The 18485-nt window shown below is 39.9% G+C and overlaps 1 protein-coding gene across 1 annotated transcript in view; it reads left to right on the top strand.

Annotated features, from left to right (window-relative positions):
• KIF26B (kinesin family member 26B) overlaps positions 1-18485 on the top strand; it is an 807257-nt gene that overhangs the window by 84226 nt on the left and 704546 nt on the right. The gene's annotated exons all lie outside the window — the stretch shown is intronic.

Here is an 18485-nt window from a genome sequence, read left to right as displayed (position 1 = left end):
GCTTCTGACTCATAATGACCCTGTTTAGTGTTTCCGAGGCATTGCCTAATTGTATTAAGGCCTATCAGAGATTGACTAAGTTAACCTTTTCTTTCTTGTGACGTAGCTCAAAGAATATAAAATACAAGTGGCCACAACATCTTTGCATTCACTTTGTTGGTTTTCTGTCAGAATTGTAAGCAAAGTACAATATGCTTTTTCTGTCTGGTAGAACTTCAAAAACAAGCTATATTTGAGTGGCAGCTAAAAAGGAATTTTAAGAGAAAAGCTTTTTCTTCACTTCTGAGTGTATTTTGCTCTCATGGAACCAATTAAAACACCACCATTTACTGAATCGACAAATGCTGCTCTGCTTCCTGTTGTCAGTTGTTATTTTAAGTCTTTCTTCCTTAGCCTCTGAGCACACATGGAATAGAACTGTTTGATATTTGTGTATATGCGTTTTACCAAAGAACCATAATATTCTTATTTCTTCAAGTTCCTGGTTTTCTTTAAAAAATTCCCCTTTTTCCTTCTTTTGATATATCTTACTTTGATATATGTTGCTATGTTTTTGTTATTCCATCTCCTGTTTTTTTCTTGAATTTCTACATACAGCTTTAACCCAAATTTCTGGTATTTTCTAGACTCCCTCAGAATTTATAATTTGCCTCTGTCCTTTGTTCACTCTCAATTTCAAATTAATTTAAATCAGCAAATATTTAGTAAGTACCAGTCTTGTACCCAGACTAGGGCGGTGAGTTCTAGATAATTGAATAATAGTCCTATTTTTATTTTAGGAAGCATATAGTTTATTAGGGAAGTTGAAGAGGTAAATCAAGTAAATAAATTAATTTTAAAACCCTGTGATATAAGATTGAATATGGTAAGTGCTAAAAGAGGACTACTGAGTGAGAAGATGATGATGGCAGGGAGGGTTTGAGAAAGAGACACCATATCTGATGGATGAATAAAGCTTTCACCACGGTGATTGCATTTAAATAGGACCACTTAAAATTGCTACCTGTTACTTTTTCTTTCTGTTTAAATCTTTTCTTTCCTTCCTTCCTTGAAGTTCCTCTACCTTTCCCGTCATCTGTGTATACTCTCACTTGTTTCAAGTTGTGATGAAAGATGGCCTCAGGTTTGTTTTCACCCATATTGTGAGATAGCAGCACCTGTGGAAGAATGGCGACTACGTATGTCAAGTGCCTGGGTCCTTGCTGACCAGCTAGATACCCTGACAGGACATGGTTCAAGTTACCTATCTTCTAGATATGTTGTGGGAGTGTTTGGAAAAATTTGTGTGAATTTGATTCAGAGCTATTTGATCACTGAGACTAGGGAAGTGCTGGTGGTGTCACTTAGGAGGCACAGCCAGTGTTCATTATTCATTGTAGTTATAGTTTATAAGTTGTGCTATACACTGGATTATCTAGTACTGAACCATTGTTCCTGGACAAATACAGTATTAGGTTCCTGGGAGCCTCTGGTCTCAAAATTTCCATCAACTGATCAATATAGAACCCTGCTTTATGTATATTTCTGTTTAAAGACACTTTTTAAAATAGATATTGTTGATTTATTAGTTTTGAACTCATGGCCAACAGTACTATAATTCATGCCTGAACATAGTTTATTTAACACACCATAGGAACATCATAGTCTTATTGTTCTTGAAGATCTGTAGACCACACTTCAACTCCACACTTGAGGACCACTTTGAATAGTAAATCATTGACAAAAAGCACAAAATTGCCAAAAAAGTGGCACTAAATAGACTACAAAAAGGACATTTGTTTACAAGAATGTAAAGCAACTCCTTGTTCATCCTCAGTGTGCACCCAGCACATCTGGTCACTTAAATTTTTGCCACTTCTCGCATTTCCATGAATGACCATAGAAGTGCCACAAGTGTTAATTTTGAGGATACTAATAAATTTTAGCAAGGAGCTGAATTCATAAATATGGAATCCATGAATAATAAGAATCAACTATACTCACAACCTGCAGAAATAGAACTTTGGCTCCCTTCCACTTCTGAAAGCCAATGGGGGCACTGCCTCTTTTTTTAAAAAAGTTTTTTATTATGAATTGAGTGATAATTTACATGGGAGAACATCAGCTTTACATTCATCCTATTGTATTTTGTTTCCTTGAAATGATTACAATCCCCTCCATGCATCATCATTCAACAGCATTTGCTTCCATTCCCTCTGGGTTTTTTTTTAGATGTACACCGAAGCACTCAGGAATATGTAACCCTTCAAACAACCAAAGGGCATACTCTGCAAGCCTGTCCCCTGGCCGCCAGCACACAGCCCCTCTCGCTTCTTGAGTCTAGAGTACCCAGCTGCTCCATCTCTCCATGTCATCATCTCTGCCTCCATCTATGCATCACTGCTTCTCTGGATAGGGTCCCACACTTTGCTCTTCTCCCTTCATGGTCCCAGGGTCCTCCGCTCCTCTCCTTTTGTTACAAAACATCTACCTTTACATTTGCAACAATCACAATCAGTCCTGATACCACTTATCTACTACTGAACCACAAGAGTCTTATCCCCATCTCCTTTCACCAGCCCCATCTAGACAGGTTGGAAAACACTCCGTGGAGACTCTACCTTCCCCTGCACCCTCTGAAACTAAGCTCCCTTTTGAAAACTTGTAAGCCAATCACTTCATGCCCTTGTGGTCCCCCCCACCCCCATTTGGGTAGCCAATGTCTAAGTTGCCCTTCCCTGTCAACCATGTGTGCTACAGAGGGGGGTGGGGTGGGAATGATCCTTGCTGTAAAGATTTGTTCCCTCTTTTAAACCACTACATCCATAAGTATAGGTCAAGTTCATCAAGTTGTAGTGAATTACCCTTTTTTTCCCTCTTCTTTCTTCCTCTAGTTGAGTTTGGATCATCCAGCCATTGAAACTAGGTCAAATGGGTACTATCTGCAAGTATGGGCATTCTTGGAGGGGCACTTCCTCTTTTGGTAGATTTATTTCATGTATTCATTTCTTCTCTCTCTACTTCTTCTCTCCCTCTTTCTTTCACGTGACCCTTCTTTATTCAGTTATTTGACATACATACATTTAAGTTTCTGTTCTCTATTAGACATTATGCTGGGCTTGGCAGATCCAACAGGGAACTTAACTGAAGGGTCTTGCAGTCCTCTAAGGATGCATTTTGCATCTGGGAAGCTGGGATAATAGAAATTGGGTGGCTGCTTTTTAAGATAAAAATACTGGGTATCATCTTTGTATCTTTATGTTTCTTTTTTTTTATATGTTTTATTGTGAATTATATGATACTTTGCATGTTTACATGAGAGAACTTCAGTTTTACATTCATTCCATCGTATATCATTTCATTGCCATGGTTTCAATCCCCTTCATGCATCATCAACCGACCAAAGGGTATATCCTAGAAACCCACCCCCTACCCTCCCAGTCTTCGGCCCACAGGCCCTCTCCCTCTCTGGATCCAAAGTCCCCAGCCGCTTCATCACTCCACGTCATCGTCTCTGTCTCCATCTCAGGGATCTCTGTTTCTCCGGGTAGGGTCCCGCTCTCGGTTCTTCTCTGTTGATGGTCCTAGAGACCTCTGCTCCTAGACTGGAGAAATAATCGCTCCCTTCCTTGCTATAAAACATCTACTTTTGCACTTCCAACCCTCATAATCAATCCTGATAACCATTATTCACTACAGTATCACGAGTTACCCATCTGTATTTCATTTCATCGGCTCCGCCTAGACAGATTGGATAGTACTCACTGGAGATTCTGCCTTCCTCCATGCCCCCTAGCTCTAGGTTCCCTCTTGAAAGCTTGTAAGCCAGTCACTTCTTGCCTTTGTAGTCCCTCCCTCCCCATTTGGGTATCCAGTGTCCAAGTTGCCTATCTCTGCCCACTCTGTGTGTGGAGGGGGTGGGAATGTTTCTTGCTGTAAGGATTTGTTCCTTCTTTTGAGTCACTGCGTCCGTAGGTATAAGTCAAGTTCATCAGATTGTATCAGCGCACTCTTTTTTTTTTTTCCTCTTCTTTCTTCTCCTTGTTGAGCTCTGATCATCTAGTCATCTGGTCCAGGTCACGTGGGTACTATCTGCAAGTGTGGGTGTTCTTGTGCCCATGCCCTCTCTTCCCATCAGCTGGTAGCTCCATTCTCCACTCGAGTCCTCTGTGGCCACTCCACTAACTCTGGGCCCATGAGTTCCCAGGTCTCCTCTCACTGCTTGCCCAGCAGGTTGTATCTTTATGTTTCTTGAGACACTTTTATGACCAGTACTTTTTTTGAACAAATAATATTAATTCCTTAGATTATTTGAAAATTTATTTAATTTTGGCAAATTTAAAATAATTTAATTTTGGCATGACTTAGTATTCATTTGGAGTCCTGGAATGATGCTGTAGGATAAGCACTGGATTGCTATAACTGCAAGGTCAGAGTTTCAAACCCACTAGCTACTCCTTGGAAACCCTGTACAAGGTCACTATGAGTAAGAACCTACTCAATGGTACTTCACAATGACAACAGTAATATTCATTTTGGTATTTTCTTTTTATTAAATAGACTCAGACCCCAATGTCACAAGTGAGTTAGTTGCCCATTATTTTTTTAAGAGAAATTTCTTAGCTTTGAGTTCCTTTTTTATAAGAATGATGTCCTTAAAAATATAAATTAAAAACAAAATGTCAAACTATCCAACATTACATTCATATCTTATAAAGATAAGCAGCCAATTCCTTTAATAAAGCACCAAAGAAAAACAGATGTATCGGTAACAAAAAAAGCTGGTTCTTGCTCTCTTATGTTCATTAACTTGTGTAAACTCAGAAAGAGACTGATAACCCCTTTACCTTACCCTACCCCCATCTCAGCTTCAAGAAGTCTTGAAGAACAAAAGGCAATTCAGATAGCAGAATATTACTTCGGATACTGTGGTACCAAACTATTATTAATAAAACGGTCCCTCAATGAAAGACATTTCATTTATTTCCCTTAGAATGAGTAGCTTGTTTATTAAGGTGAAGTAAGTGGCTAAATCTAGATAATGCACAGGTGAGAAAAGTTGATTGATTGTAGCCTTTTGGAAATTATGCTTTATGTTCTCTAGAATTATCTATGGATTTAAAATGAAGACGAATTCATTTAGTTGGACAGAGTGATGCTTCTCTCAAAATATGCATATCTGGCTTTGCAATATGTGCTGTTGTATTTGACCTTTGTTCTTTTGCAGATTAGTTCTTTTGGGTGAAATTGGCGTGTTGAAAGAGGTAGTGAGGTTCAGTGATCTTCAAGGAAGACTCTATCTCTGTCTGCTCTGTAGTTGTTAAAAAAAGTAATGTGAAATATTTTACTTTTACCTTATTTCATATATGAGAGTTGGAAGACCAACTACATGTCTATTCCCCTCTTCCAGACCCGGCTCCAGGGAGTGGGCTGGACACTTGTCTCAGCAGGGACATCTGGATTGCTTGCCTGCTCATCTGGGACAGAGAAGTGATATCTTATTCCCCTCTGATTGATGCCCCATTTGCTCTAACTTGATGGACCTTTGCAGGAGACCTATGAATGAATCAAAGCAAAACAAAACAGGCTTTTAAAACCTGCAGTGAAACAGAGGAAACTTTGTGTTTGGGAAGATTGCCGTTTTCCTTTGTTGTGATTATTTTAACTTCATAAAGGACTTTTTATTTCTGATTGAAGAGTTCTGAGTCATGTGGTAATGATTATTCACTCCATTTTTCAGATGAGATGGAGCCTGGGTAGTCCAGTAGTCAGGTGCTCAGATGCTAACCCAAAAGTTGTCAGTTTGAACCCACCAGTAGCTGTGGGAGAAATGTGGCAGTCAGCTTTTAGTTCCAAGGTTACAGCCTCAGAAGCCCTAGGGGCAGTTTTGCACTGTCTGATAAGGGTCTTCATGAGTCAGAATTGACTCAGTGGCAGTGACTTTGTTTTTTGGGTTTTTGATGAGGAAACAGAAGCTCAGTGAGAGTTAGTGACTTGCCCATAAGTGCTAGACCATAAGGTTGGTTTGAACCATGAAGTCAGCAGTTCAAACTCATGAGCTGCTTCTTGGAAATCCTATACAGGGTCACTATGAGTTGGAACTGACTCTACGGCAATGAACTACAACAGGTAATTTCATACCTACTGCTTGTTGGATGTATTAAATTGTTGGGTTTATTAAATATGCTATCTCATTTAATTGTTATTACCCTGCTAATTAAGGAGCTCTGGTAGCATAATGGTTTCGAGTTGGGCTGCTAACCTCAAGGTCAACAGTTTGAAACTACCAGCAGTTCTGTGGGAGAAAGATGAGGCTTTCTGCGCCCGTAACGATTTACACTATGAGATGGAACCGACTCCATGGCAGCTGTACTGCTGCACCATCCTGCCGCTAGCTATAAAACATGTGAATGGGGTGTGAGTTGGAATTGATTCTCCAGCATCTAATAACACCAGCAGTTTTATGGCTAGCGGCAGTGGTGGTGCAGCAGTACAGCTCTTGCCTTCCAGGTCAGAGGCCCGGGCCTAATTCTTGTCCAATGTGCCTCATGCACAGTCACCATTTACCTGTCAGTGGAGGCTTGTGGGATGCTTTGATGCTGAATAGATTTCAGCAGAACTTTCAAACTAAAACATACTGGGAATATCATAATCAGCTAATAAAGAGCCTATGGACCACAGCAGTTTGATCAATCATAGGGTTCGTGCATGACTAGGCAGTGTTTTATTCCGTTGTGTACGGGACCACCATGAGTGTGAGGCCAATTTGACTGCAACAACAACAAAAAAATAGAGCATTCTATTGTTTTCCCTCCTGTCTCATATCTAGCCCAGAATGATCCCAGGAGCTCTACATTAGTGCACCAATTTTCTAAGATGGGGCTGCAGGAGAAATGGACTGTCTAACTGTGTATTTTATATGTACTCTTTAAACCACTGCCATCAAGTCCATTTTTACTCATAGAAATCCTGTAAGACAGTGTTCCATAGGATTTTGGCGGCTGTAATCTTTCATGAGAGTAGATAGCCTCAACTTGGTCCTGCAGAACGGCTGGTGGATTTGAACTGCTGACCTTTCAAATCGCAGTCTAATGCTCGACCCACTAAGTCACCAAGACACCTTATGTATCTCTAGCTAAGAATAAAAATACCAAAAAGAAAAATATATATATTGTGGTAAAATTTGCCGTTTGAACCATTTTAAGGTGTATGATTTAGTGATACTAGTTACATTCACAATTTCTTGCAACCTTGTCTACTATATTTCCAAAACTTTTCACTACTGTCAACAGAAACCTTGTACCCATTAAATAACTCCCCAATTGTCCCTACTGCCCTCTCCACCTGGTGTCTTCGAATCTATTTTCTGTATCTAGAGATTTGCCTATTCTAGATATTTACATAAGTGTTTTGTTTCTGGCTTATGTGACTGAGTATATTCCCTTGTATGTATATGCCACATTTTGTTTATCCATTTTTCTGTTGTAGTTTCTACTTTCTGTCTATTCTGAATAATCCTGAAATGAACATTGATGTACACATATCTATTTGAGTTTCTGTTTTGAATTCTTTTGAGTATATAATAGAAGTGGAACTATATGGCCATTTTTGTTTTGTTAACTTTTTGCTGTGACTTGAGTGAAGGTTTACAGAGCAGATCACCAGTTTTACATTTAAAAAATCACAGACTTCATCTAAGTGATTGCAGTGCCCTCAATGTAACGTCACTTATCCCACTTCCTCCCTCTGATTCTTGTTTCCATTTCACCTCCTTTCCACCCCTTATGAATTTTGCCTTTAGGTAAATGCTGTCCTTTCAATCTTGAATGGTTGATCATTACATGGTGTGTATACCTCACTAGTGTTGTTCCCTGATGTACCTACTTACTGCTTGGCTGAAAATTGAATCATTTAGGATGAGTTCAGTTCTAGAGCTGAAGGGTGACCAAGGGCCATAGTCTTGGGTTCCTTCCATCTGTTTCTGAACAGTAAGCCTGGTCTTTAAAAAATATTTTTGAGTTTTGTCTTGTGTTTTCTCTCACTCTATCTAGGACCATCTAATGTGATTCTTTTCAGAGAGGTTGGTAGTGGTAGGCAGGCACCATCTAGTTCTTTTGGTCTCAGGGTCATGGAGACGTATGTTTGTTCATGTGTCTCATTAGTCAGTTGAACTAATTCTTTCCAAGAATTTTCTATTTTCACCACTCATCTTTCCTCTGGACAGGGAAAGACCAATTAGTTGTGTTTTAGATGGCTGTTAATGAGCTTTTGAGATCTCTCAGTTGCTACTCAGTAAAGTAGGATAAAAGAACATTGTGTTTGTGTAATTTAAAAATTACCATGGTGTCCCCTAAGAAGACTATGGCCCTAATCTTCCAGGCTCAATAACTTTTTCTCTCCAGGTGTTGGTAATATCTAAGAAGTTTTCATAATTTTGTCCACTGTATGTCCCACCACATTCATGGACCCTCTGTCAAGCCTCTCTATATTTGTTGATATACTCCCACTCTCCCTCCCACACCCTGGCAGCCTATGTACCTTTTCATGTATGTACCTGTATAACACTGATGTTGCAGAACTGTGTATATAATAGTACTTACCTTGGTTCCCTTTAACTCTTGCACTCCTCCCCGTCTTACCCTGCTTTCATCATTTTCCATCAACTTCCCTCTTGCTGTGTATTGCCTTCCCTATCACTCAAGTTAACTCCTGTCTACCCTCTAGTCAGTGAATTACTCTCTCTTCCCACCTATGTCTGGTAACGATCAAAGAATGAATGTTTCTTTAAGTATGAAAACCTTTTCTTTGATTTTTACAATAGGGATCTCATATAATATTTGTCCTTTTGTGGCTGACTAATTTCACTCAGTATAACGTCCTCCAGGTTCATCTATGTTAGGAGGTGTTTCACAGATATTTAACTTTTTGAGGAACTGTCAAATGTTTCATAGCAGCTGCACTGTTTTACATTCCTACTAGCAAGCGATGAATGTTACAGGTTTTCTACATCTACATCAATACTTGTTGTTTTCCTTTTTATAATAGTCCGTAGCCCATTTTTAAATTGGGTTGTTTATCTTTTTGTTGTTGAATTGTAGAAATGTTTAATATGTTCTAGATATTAAACGCTTATCGGATAAAGGATTTACAAGTATTTCCTCGGATCCTGCAGGTTGTTTTTCTACTTTCTTGATAATGTCCATTGAAGCACAAAGGTTTTTTTATTTTGATGAAGTTCACGTTACCTTTTTTTTCTTATTGCTACTTGGATTTTGGTATCATCTCTAAGAATCCATGGTCAAATCAAGGTCATAAAGGTTTTACCCCTATGTTTTCTACTAAGAATTTTATGGGTTGTCTATCTAAGAATTTTAATAAACAAATATACGTTGTACCTTAACAGAGTACCTTGTTAAGGTGCAATGTATATTTGTTTATTAAATGATATAGGTTATGAGAAGGGCTGCTAACCTCAAGGTCAGCAGTTCAAAACTACCAGCTATTCTGCAGGAGAAAGATGAGACTTTCTGCTCCCGTATTGATTGGCAGCCTTGGAAACCCTACACAGCATCACTATGAGTCAGAACGGACTCCTCGGCACACCACCACCACACCGTTTTAACATGCTAGTTGTTGTTGTTAAGTGCTGTCAAGTCAGTTCCAACTCACTGCAACCCTATATAGGGTTTCCAAGGAGCCGCTGGTGTGTTTGAACCGCTGAACTTGTGGTTCAAACCAACCTTGCAGTCCAACGCATATCTTGCAACACCTTGCTAGTTGTTGTTAAGTGCTGTCAAGTCGGTTCTGACCCATAGCAACTCTGTATAGAGTTTCCAAGAGGATGCTGGTGAGCTTGGGCCACCGACCTTGTGGCTCAAACCTACACCTTGCTAGTTGTTGTTGTTCTTAAGTGCCGTGGAGTCGGTTCCGACTCATAGCGACCCTGTACAGGTTTCCGAGGCTGTAAATCGTTACGGGAGCAGAACGCCTCATCTTTCTCCCGCGGAACAGCTGGTAGTTTTGAACTGGTGACCTTGCGGTTCACAACCCGATTCATAACCACTACGCTACCAGAGCTCCTTACACCTTGCTAGCAGGGGGATTTATATTTCAAAACCTCTAAGTTAATAAACAGGGTGAGCCTTTTTTTATAGGGAACATGGGGCAGAATGAGGTACTAAACAGTTCTTGGCTCTTAACTCCTACTTTTTTTTACATTGTGACAAACTCATGTACTTCCAATGGCACTGTTGATGGGATCTGTGTTGGAATTTGTGTCCATGGCTTTTACAGCCTCTGCTCCTTTCATTTCACCTTTGTTTTGGGTAGGAAGTCCCATTCCTCAGCTTGACAGGTATGTCCATTGTTATTTTGGTGTGGCGAGTGATGGTGGTAAGGTACCCAATGTAAGATTCCAGACAATTGGTCATCTGTGATGACAGCAGGGTGAGGATTCCCAACTGACCAGTGAGATGGAGAGTATCCCTCACTGGTCAGGAACTGAAGGAATAAGACATGTGAGTGTGCGGTGTTTCAGCGAAGTGTGTGTGTGGTGCAGGACAAGGCTAACATATGTTCTTTGGGGTATGAAATGCTGTCTCTTTCAAAAAGAGGTGGAATTTTTTTCCAGCTGCTTTTCTTTACCAGAAACATCAGTTTTATTTCAGAAGGACACAGTATTTCCAGACACAATGGAAATTCCAAGAGTGTGGGTTGTGGGTTTTGGGTGTGGACAAGCATGAGAGGGAGGCCACAGCCTCAGTAATGAATTTCACATGGCTCCCCTACCCTTAGTGTTGTCTGCAGGGCTGCTCAAAGGTAAGCCTGGGCAAGAAGGAGGTCAGGAAGGAGCAGCACCAGGGATTAGCAGTGGCTGTAAAAACCAAACCAAAACCTGGCACAGCCCTATTTGATGTGACCCCTAATGACCACCTTCCCATCAGCTGGTGCCAGAGGAGCACATGGTGTCAATTAAACTCCAAAGTGACATTTGTATAGATGAGTCTGTTAATGGTAAATTAAGTTTTTCCTCTCTAATCTTAAAAAATGTGCAGTCTGTTCAGTAACAAACAGTAAACAAGAGAGGAGAGCTCATGTTACCAACATGACTTGTGTGGTCAAACCAAGGAAAGAAAATAGTCAAAGCTAACAGCACTATCTTTGGAAACTGTTTTTTGGTCACATGTTGAAAATACTCAGCAACATTTATAAGAAGCCTGTTGGTCCATAGGTCAGAGGTGGCCTGGCTTTCTTTGAAATTTCAAGGGAAGTAATAATTTTTGGGGGTTTGTTCTGTTTCTACTCTTGCTCCTCCTACTTTAAGCTTTGTGTTTATATTTAACTTTTCACTTGACAAGTTCAGATGACCTTACCAAGAGCTCAGTATTTGCAAGATTCGATTTTTATTTTTTGAAGTAAAATCTTGTTTATCATTTGAAGCATGAAAAAAATTAAGGAACCCTGGGTGCTTACATCTGATGGTTCCAGAAGCCAGTTAGAATTTATAACACATCAGAATATTCAGAGGTATGCATAAAGGAGTCCCTGAGTGGTGTAAACAGTTTATGAGCTCAAGTGGAGGTTTGAGTCCATCCAGAGGTACATTTGAAGAAAGTTCTGGTGATCTACTTTTGAAACAGCAATTGAAAATCCTGTGAGTTCCACTTTGACACACATGGGGTTGCCATGAATCAGAGCTGACCCAATAGTAGTTGGCTTACTGCACATGATGAGTGATAATGATTCTTTCAACTTGTAAGGAGTGTCATTCTGGAAAAGAATCTCAATTCTTTCTGCTGTGTAGGAAGAGGTATTTTTAATGGCCAAGAAATAATATATGCCATTTTAGTGAAGAAAAAAACCACTTAACAAATGGTTCAGGAATGGACAGCATTAGAAACCAGCAGGTACTCCAGAGGATTAAATAATTAATAACAGAATATTAAGATCTGAAGGAAACAAAGAAAATATATGTGAACCTGTTGTTGTTGTTAGGTGCCATCAAGTCGGTATTGACTCATAGCAACCTTATGCACAGCAGAACGAAACAGTGCCCGATCCTGGGCCAACGTCACTATTGTTGCCACGCTTGAGTCAATTGATGCTGCCACTTGGCCAGTCCATCTTGTTGGGGGTCTTCCTCTTTTTTTCTGATCCTCCACCTTACCAAACATGATATTCTTCTCCAGTGACTTGCCCCTCCTGACAATATGTCCAAAATATGAGAGACGAAGTTTGTGAACCTGTATCTGATCTTAAAGTTGGGAAGCCTTACTGAAATATGACTGCAAGGGAAGAAAAATCAATGAAAAAAACCCTGACAGATTGAGTTACAAAATATATGTACACGAATATTCATACCAGTACAACAGCAAAATCCGTAAACAACCCAAAAGTGGATAACCTACAGAATTTTTTATTTTGTGGAATTTTTCCAGACAGCCAAGATGAATGACCTATAGTGATGTTCCAAAGGAAGTTCAAAACATCAGTACACCAAAACCCAAAACCAAACCCCAAACCTATTCCTGTCGACTTGCTTCTGATTCACAGTGACCCTCTAGGATAGAGTACCACTGCCTCTTAGGGTTTCCTAAGCTGAAATCTTTACAGACACAGATTATCAGCTTTCCTCCTGAAGAGCAGCTGTGTGGGTTCCAACTACCTAGCTTTTGGTTAGTAGCCTAACCATTGCACCATGAGGGCTCCATATTATTAACTAGAATTCAATATTTGTTAATAGTGGTTTTATTTCTATGTGAAATTTATGTACAATGAAATACACAAACCTTAAGGGTTTGTACCTTGAGTTCTGGCCAGTGTACATGCTACCTGTGGTACCCAAACTCTTATCAGACACATGTTTTACCATTGCCTCAGAAAGTTCCCATCTAGCCCTTTTCCAGTCAAACCCTCAACAACCAGAAGCAGCCATTGGTTGCTTTTTTTCCCCCACTATAAATTAGTTTTGCCTGTTCTGTAGTTGCATATAAATGGAATCATAGAATATATGTTTTTTGTGTGAGACTTTTTTCACATAGCAAAACAGGACCTCTGGGAATGTCTAAAAACTGTAAGGAGAACCCCCATGTTAAAATTATCTACATAGTACACTGAGGCCGTTTGCCTTGCTTGATAGGTAACACTTCTGCTGCCTCAGCACAAATCAAGACAGTGGCACCTAACTATGTCATCCTCGTATTCTTTACTGCCAGGCAAAGAAGCTTGTATCACTTAAGAATGGCCCTGATTAAGCAGTAAAAATTCGTGTAATTTTTACATCTCTGCCCCTGAGTGCATGTCCTTTAAATATTCTGTTCAATGAGATGAGAAATATGTATACAGCTCTCCTGTAACATAACATAACATAACACCATGAAAAGCACAAATGTGACAACTGCCAGCTAAACTAGCGGCTTTTTTCCTGAAACAACATTCTTTCTAGAAAGAATAATGGACAAACTATGGTTATTTAGACTTGAGTATGTGACAGGAGTGAATCTGTCACTTCAAAGGAAATAACTAACAATATTTGTTGCTGCTGATAAAATTTTAACTTTGAAGTGAAAATTAGAATTTTGAAAAACTTGTGTTTATTTGAGCTTGATAGCTTTCCAATACCTAATGCCTTTTCTGATGAGATTGGTGGTGATGTGTTTTTTAAAAATGTATAATCAATCACGTATCAACATTTGGAAGATCTGTTTAGCTCAGTGACCCAATGTTTTCCAAAGAACCTAGGCATGTTACAAATCCGTGCTTGGGTAAAAGTCCCTTTCCAAAAGTAACAATGGATTTTCATGTAACAAAGTACAAAATGTTTATTGATACGGTTTCAGATTTCACATTGAAAGTAACCTTTAAGAAGACACCAATATCAACAACACAATATATAGAATTTTTATTTAAAAAACAAAGAAAAAAACCTACCACCTGTGAAATTTTGGTTTGTATTAAAGATGAATAGTTACCTAAATTATTTGAAAAACGTTATTAAAATATTTCTCACTTTTCCAATTGCATATTTGTGTGAGCTTAGATTTTCTCCATAAACTTTAATCACAAAAAGTTATCACAACAGATTGAATGAAGCAGCAGATACGAAAATTGTATCTAGGGGCTGGGTCTAGCTTCACAAGGTGGGAAGAAGATAATCACCATCATCATCATCAGCTGAAGGCTGATTCCTATGAAGTGGAAGTCAGAGAGGCCTCGGCCCTCTAAACTTTTTTATCCTATTCTGACACCAACCATCCCTTCCAAATCTCTCCTCTTGTCTGCTGGGTTGCATAATACCATTCAGTGGCCACACAAAACTCATAGGCAACACTCACGATTACGGGGTTTGTTAGGGAAGTTGACAGGATACAATTCAAGATCAGAAACAACTCAGGACACTCCTGTTCTCTGGTCAGGAGCACCTCTTTTCAGCTGCACCCCAAGTACGCCTCTCTCTCTGGGCCTCTCAACCTCTTGGCCTCTTCCCTGCTCAGGAAACTGTTATAAACTCTTTTAGTGCTTTGGATAAATGTCCCAAAGGTCTGTTCTGCAGGCTAGCCTCTTACTCATAGGCACTCAGCTTTACTCAGCCTGTGGCCTGGGAGGCCCACAGCTCTGTCTCTCTGTGTCACTGCCTCTGCTGTCACCAGTCTCCACACAGGGATCCCCTGCTCTGCTTGTGTCTTGGATCATCTCTTCCTACCTCTGAGATGGTTCCTTTTAACCTAGTGGGATGGCAAAACTAACCACTCCCAGTGGTATAGTCCTGCATACCTTGTTTGCATTATTTGTATTGCCCAATCATTTTGAGTCTTGGTGTGGCACTGTAGGATAAGTACTGGACCAAAAGGTTGGCTTGAACTGCAAGGTCAGTGGTTCAAACCCACAAACCACTCCTTGGAAATGCTATACAGGGTTGCTATGAGTTGGAACTGACTCGATGGCACTTAACAGCAACAAGACCCCAATCATTTAGTGGAAATAACAAAAACTGGATAGAAAAGCCATATCAAGTAAATTCACTGTATCACAGAATCTAGCTGTGTTCTATTAAGTAAGACATTAACGAGTTTTATAAAAATGAGGCGGGGAGGGGAGCAAGCCACCCCCTCCCACCCCTTGGGAAAATGTGAACTTATTTGTCTCAAAAATATGTTAATTTGTAATGAGGTTATTTTATTATTTTTAAATGAATTTGTGTCTGAATTAATTTCTGTTACTATAGATATTATTGTTGTTAAGTGCTATTGAGTCAGTTCCAACTCATAGTGACCCTGTTTAGGGTTTCTAAGGCGCAGCTGGTAAGTTTGAACCATCGACCTTGCAGTTCAAACTGACTTTGTGATCCAGTGCTTTTAAAACCAAAACTTTTTTTTTCTTTTTTAAGTTATTGTGAATTGAGTAATAGTTTACATGGGGGAACATCAGTTTTATATTTATCTTATTGTATTCATTTCATTGCAATGATTACAATCCCCTGCATGCTTCATCATTCAACAGTATGTGCGTATTTGCTTCTATTCCCTCTGTTTTTTTGGATGTGCTCCCAAACACTTAGGAATATACAATCATTCAGACAGCCAAAGGGCATACCCTGTAAGCCTGCTCCCCAGCCGCCAGCGCATATCCCCTCTGTGAGTCTAGAGTTCTCAGCTGCTCTGTCTCTCCATGTCATCATCTCTACCTCCATCTCTGGTGTTGGTACTTCTCAGGGTAGGGTCCCACACTCCTCTCCCACTCTTTTCCCTTGATGGTTCCAGGATCCTCCACTCTGGAACTGTAAAATTGGCTGCTTACTCCTTTTTACTACAAAACGTCTACCTTTACAGTGGCAACAATCGCAATTAGTCATGATAGCAATCACTCACTATTGAATCATGAGAGCCTTGTCCCCATCTCCTTTCACTAGACCAGTCTAGACAGGATGAAAACTACTCAGTGGGGATTCTGCCTCCCCGCCGCATACTCTGAATCTAAACTCCCTCTTGAAACTTGTAAGCAGTCACTTTATGCCTTTACAGACCCCCATTTTAGGTAGCCAGCGTCTAAGTTTCCCGTCTCTATCAACCCTGTATACAGAGGGTGTGGGAATGCTGTAAAGACTCTTTCCCTCTTGGTTAGTATTTTAAGCTACTAAATCCATAAGTTTAGGTGAAGTTCATCAGATTGTAGCAATTTTCACTTGTAAAATCAAAATTTTTAGGGTCCTTAATAATTTGGAGTATAAGGTGGTCCTAAGACCAAAAATTTAAGAATTGCTGATCCACATGATTAATTTGAGAGTGTCAGTAGTCTGTTCCTTTTTGTTGTGATGTTTATTCTATTGTATGAATATGCAGCAATTTACTTATGCATTCTCCTAGTAATAAGGAGCTCTGGTAGCATAGTGATTACGAATCAGGCTGTGAACCTTAAGGTCAGCAGTTCGAAACTACCAGCTGTTCCGCGGGAGAAAGATGAGGCTTTCTGCTCCTGTAAAGATTTACAGCCTCGGAAACCCTGTACAGGGTCGCCATGAGTCGGAACCGACTCCATGGCACATAACAACAACAACAACAAGTAATAGAAAACTGAGCTTCGGCTACTATGGCTACTATGAATAAAACTGTATGTATAGTTTAAAAATGTTTTTTATTTTGCTTTAGGTGAAAGTTTGCATAGCAAGTTCGTTTTTCAATCACTAATTCATATACAATTTGTTCTGAAACATTGGTTGCAATCTCTGTAATGTACCAGCTTTCTCCCCTCTTCAGTGTGATTCCTGTTTGCTTTCTTCTGGTTTCCTGGCCCCTCCTTGACTTCTCATTTTGCTTTTGGGCAAATGTTGTCCCTCTGGTCTCATCTAGTTGATTGTTCTAAGGAGCACATTCTTTACGGGTGTTATGGTTTCTTTTATAGGCCCATCTACTATTTGTGTGAGAGGTGGCCTCTGGGAGTGTCTTGAGGTTCAAGTTAGAAAATTGTTATGTATATTCTTACACAAACTTTTGTGAATGTTTTTATTTCTTGGGGTAAATACTTTGCAGTTGAATTACTGGGTCATAGGGGTTAATGCGCTGGACTCCAGTCATTTGAACTACAAGGAAGACAGTTCAAGCTCACCAGCCACTCCTCGGAAACCCTATACTGGGTCACAACCAACTCAACAGCACTTAACAACAACAGCAACAGGGTAAGTGTATATTTAGTTTGTAAGAAACTTTTAGACAAGTTTTCAGAGTAGTTTGCCATTTTACATTACGAACAATTAAAGCATTATAGCCTTTTTATAAGGTTAAAATAACAAAAACACAGACGTATGATTTCAAAATTCATATAGATGTGATGTTGTTGTTAGCTGCTGTCAGGTTAGCCCTTTAGTCATCGTGACCCTCATGCACAATTGGGACTCTTGTGATCCAGAGTCATAGGGTTTTCATTGGCGTTTTTTTGTTTTTCAGAATAACCAGACCTTTCTTCTTAGTCTGTCTCAGTATGGAAGTTCTGTGAAACCTGCTCATCATCACACCTACACACAAGTCTTCACTGACAGATTGGTGGTAGCTGTGAATGAGGCACATTGACTAGGGATCAAACAGAGAACAAGGGTATGATGAACTCAGGATTCCAGATGACTGTTTACCTTGGATGAAGAGAAGCAGGAGAATGGAATGGAAGGACTACATAGCTAGCTGCAAGGTGTTATGAAGGAAGGTTAGGTGACTCCTGGTGTGGCACTGTAGGATAAGCACTTGACTGCCAACTACAAGTTCAGTAGTTCAATCCCACCAGCTGCTCCTTGGAAACTCTATATAGAGTTGCTATGAATTGATACTAACTCTACAACACTTAACAACATCTGTATCTAAGCTGTCTGTACGTCCATAGAGCAGTCTATGACCGTCTCCAAAAAGGCTAATGGATAAGACAGAAGACAGACTTATGATGTGGATAGTGTCTGCATCCGAGAAGAGGAATGAGTCTATTGTTCCTGCTATTTAATAATTCCTCTGGTGTGGCGCTGTGGGTTAGTGCACTGGACTGCAAAGTTGGTTTGAACTGCAAGATTGGAGGTTCAAGGTCACCAGCCGTGCCTTGGAACCCCCAATACAGGGCCACTGTGGGTCGGAACTTACTTGATGGCACTTAGCAATGTAACAGTTGTTATTAACTGGGAATTAGCATCTACTTTTCTGTTGGGCTACCCTCACCCATCTAAATTCCTTGCAGTGGATTCTCCTCACAACTCACAGGTCTTGCCCAGGTGATTTGAGCTAGAAAGAAGACTCATTCAGTTATCATCAGAGACAACCCTCCTTTCCCTAGTCCAGACAAATAGAAGGACTTTATTGATCTGACTTTATTGACCCTTAGCAAAATTAAACTAGTTTGCTTTTTTTTTAAATGTTTTATTGTGAATTATATGATAGCTTACATGGGAGAACTTTAGTTTTAGATTCATTCCATCTTATATCATCTCACTGCCATGGTTCCAATCCCCTCCATGCATCATCAACCACCCAAAGGGT

Source organism: Chrysochloris asiatica, unplaced genomic scaffold (assembly GCF_000296735.1).
Source record: "Chrysochloris asiatica unplaced genomic scaffold, ChrAsi1.0 scaffold00165, whole genome shotgun sequence".
NCBI lineage: Eukaryota > Metazoa > Chordata > Mammalia > Afrosoricida > Chrysochloridae > Chrysochloris > Chrysochloris asiatica.
This window is presented reverse-complemented; position numbering and strand designations above follow the sequence as displayed.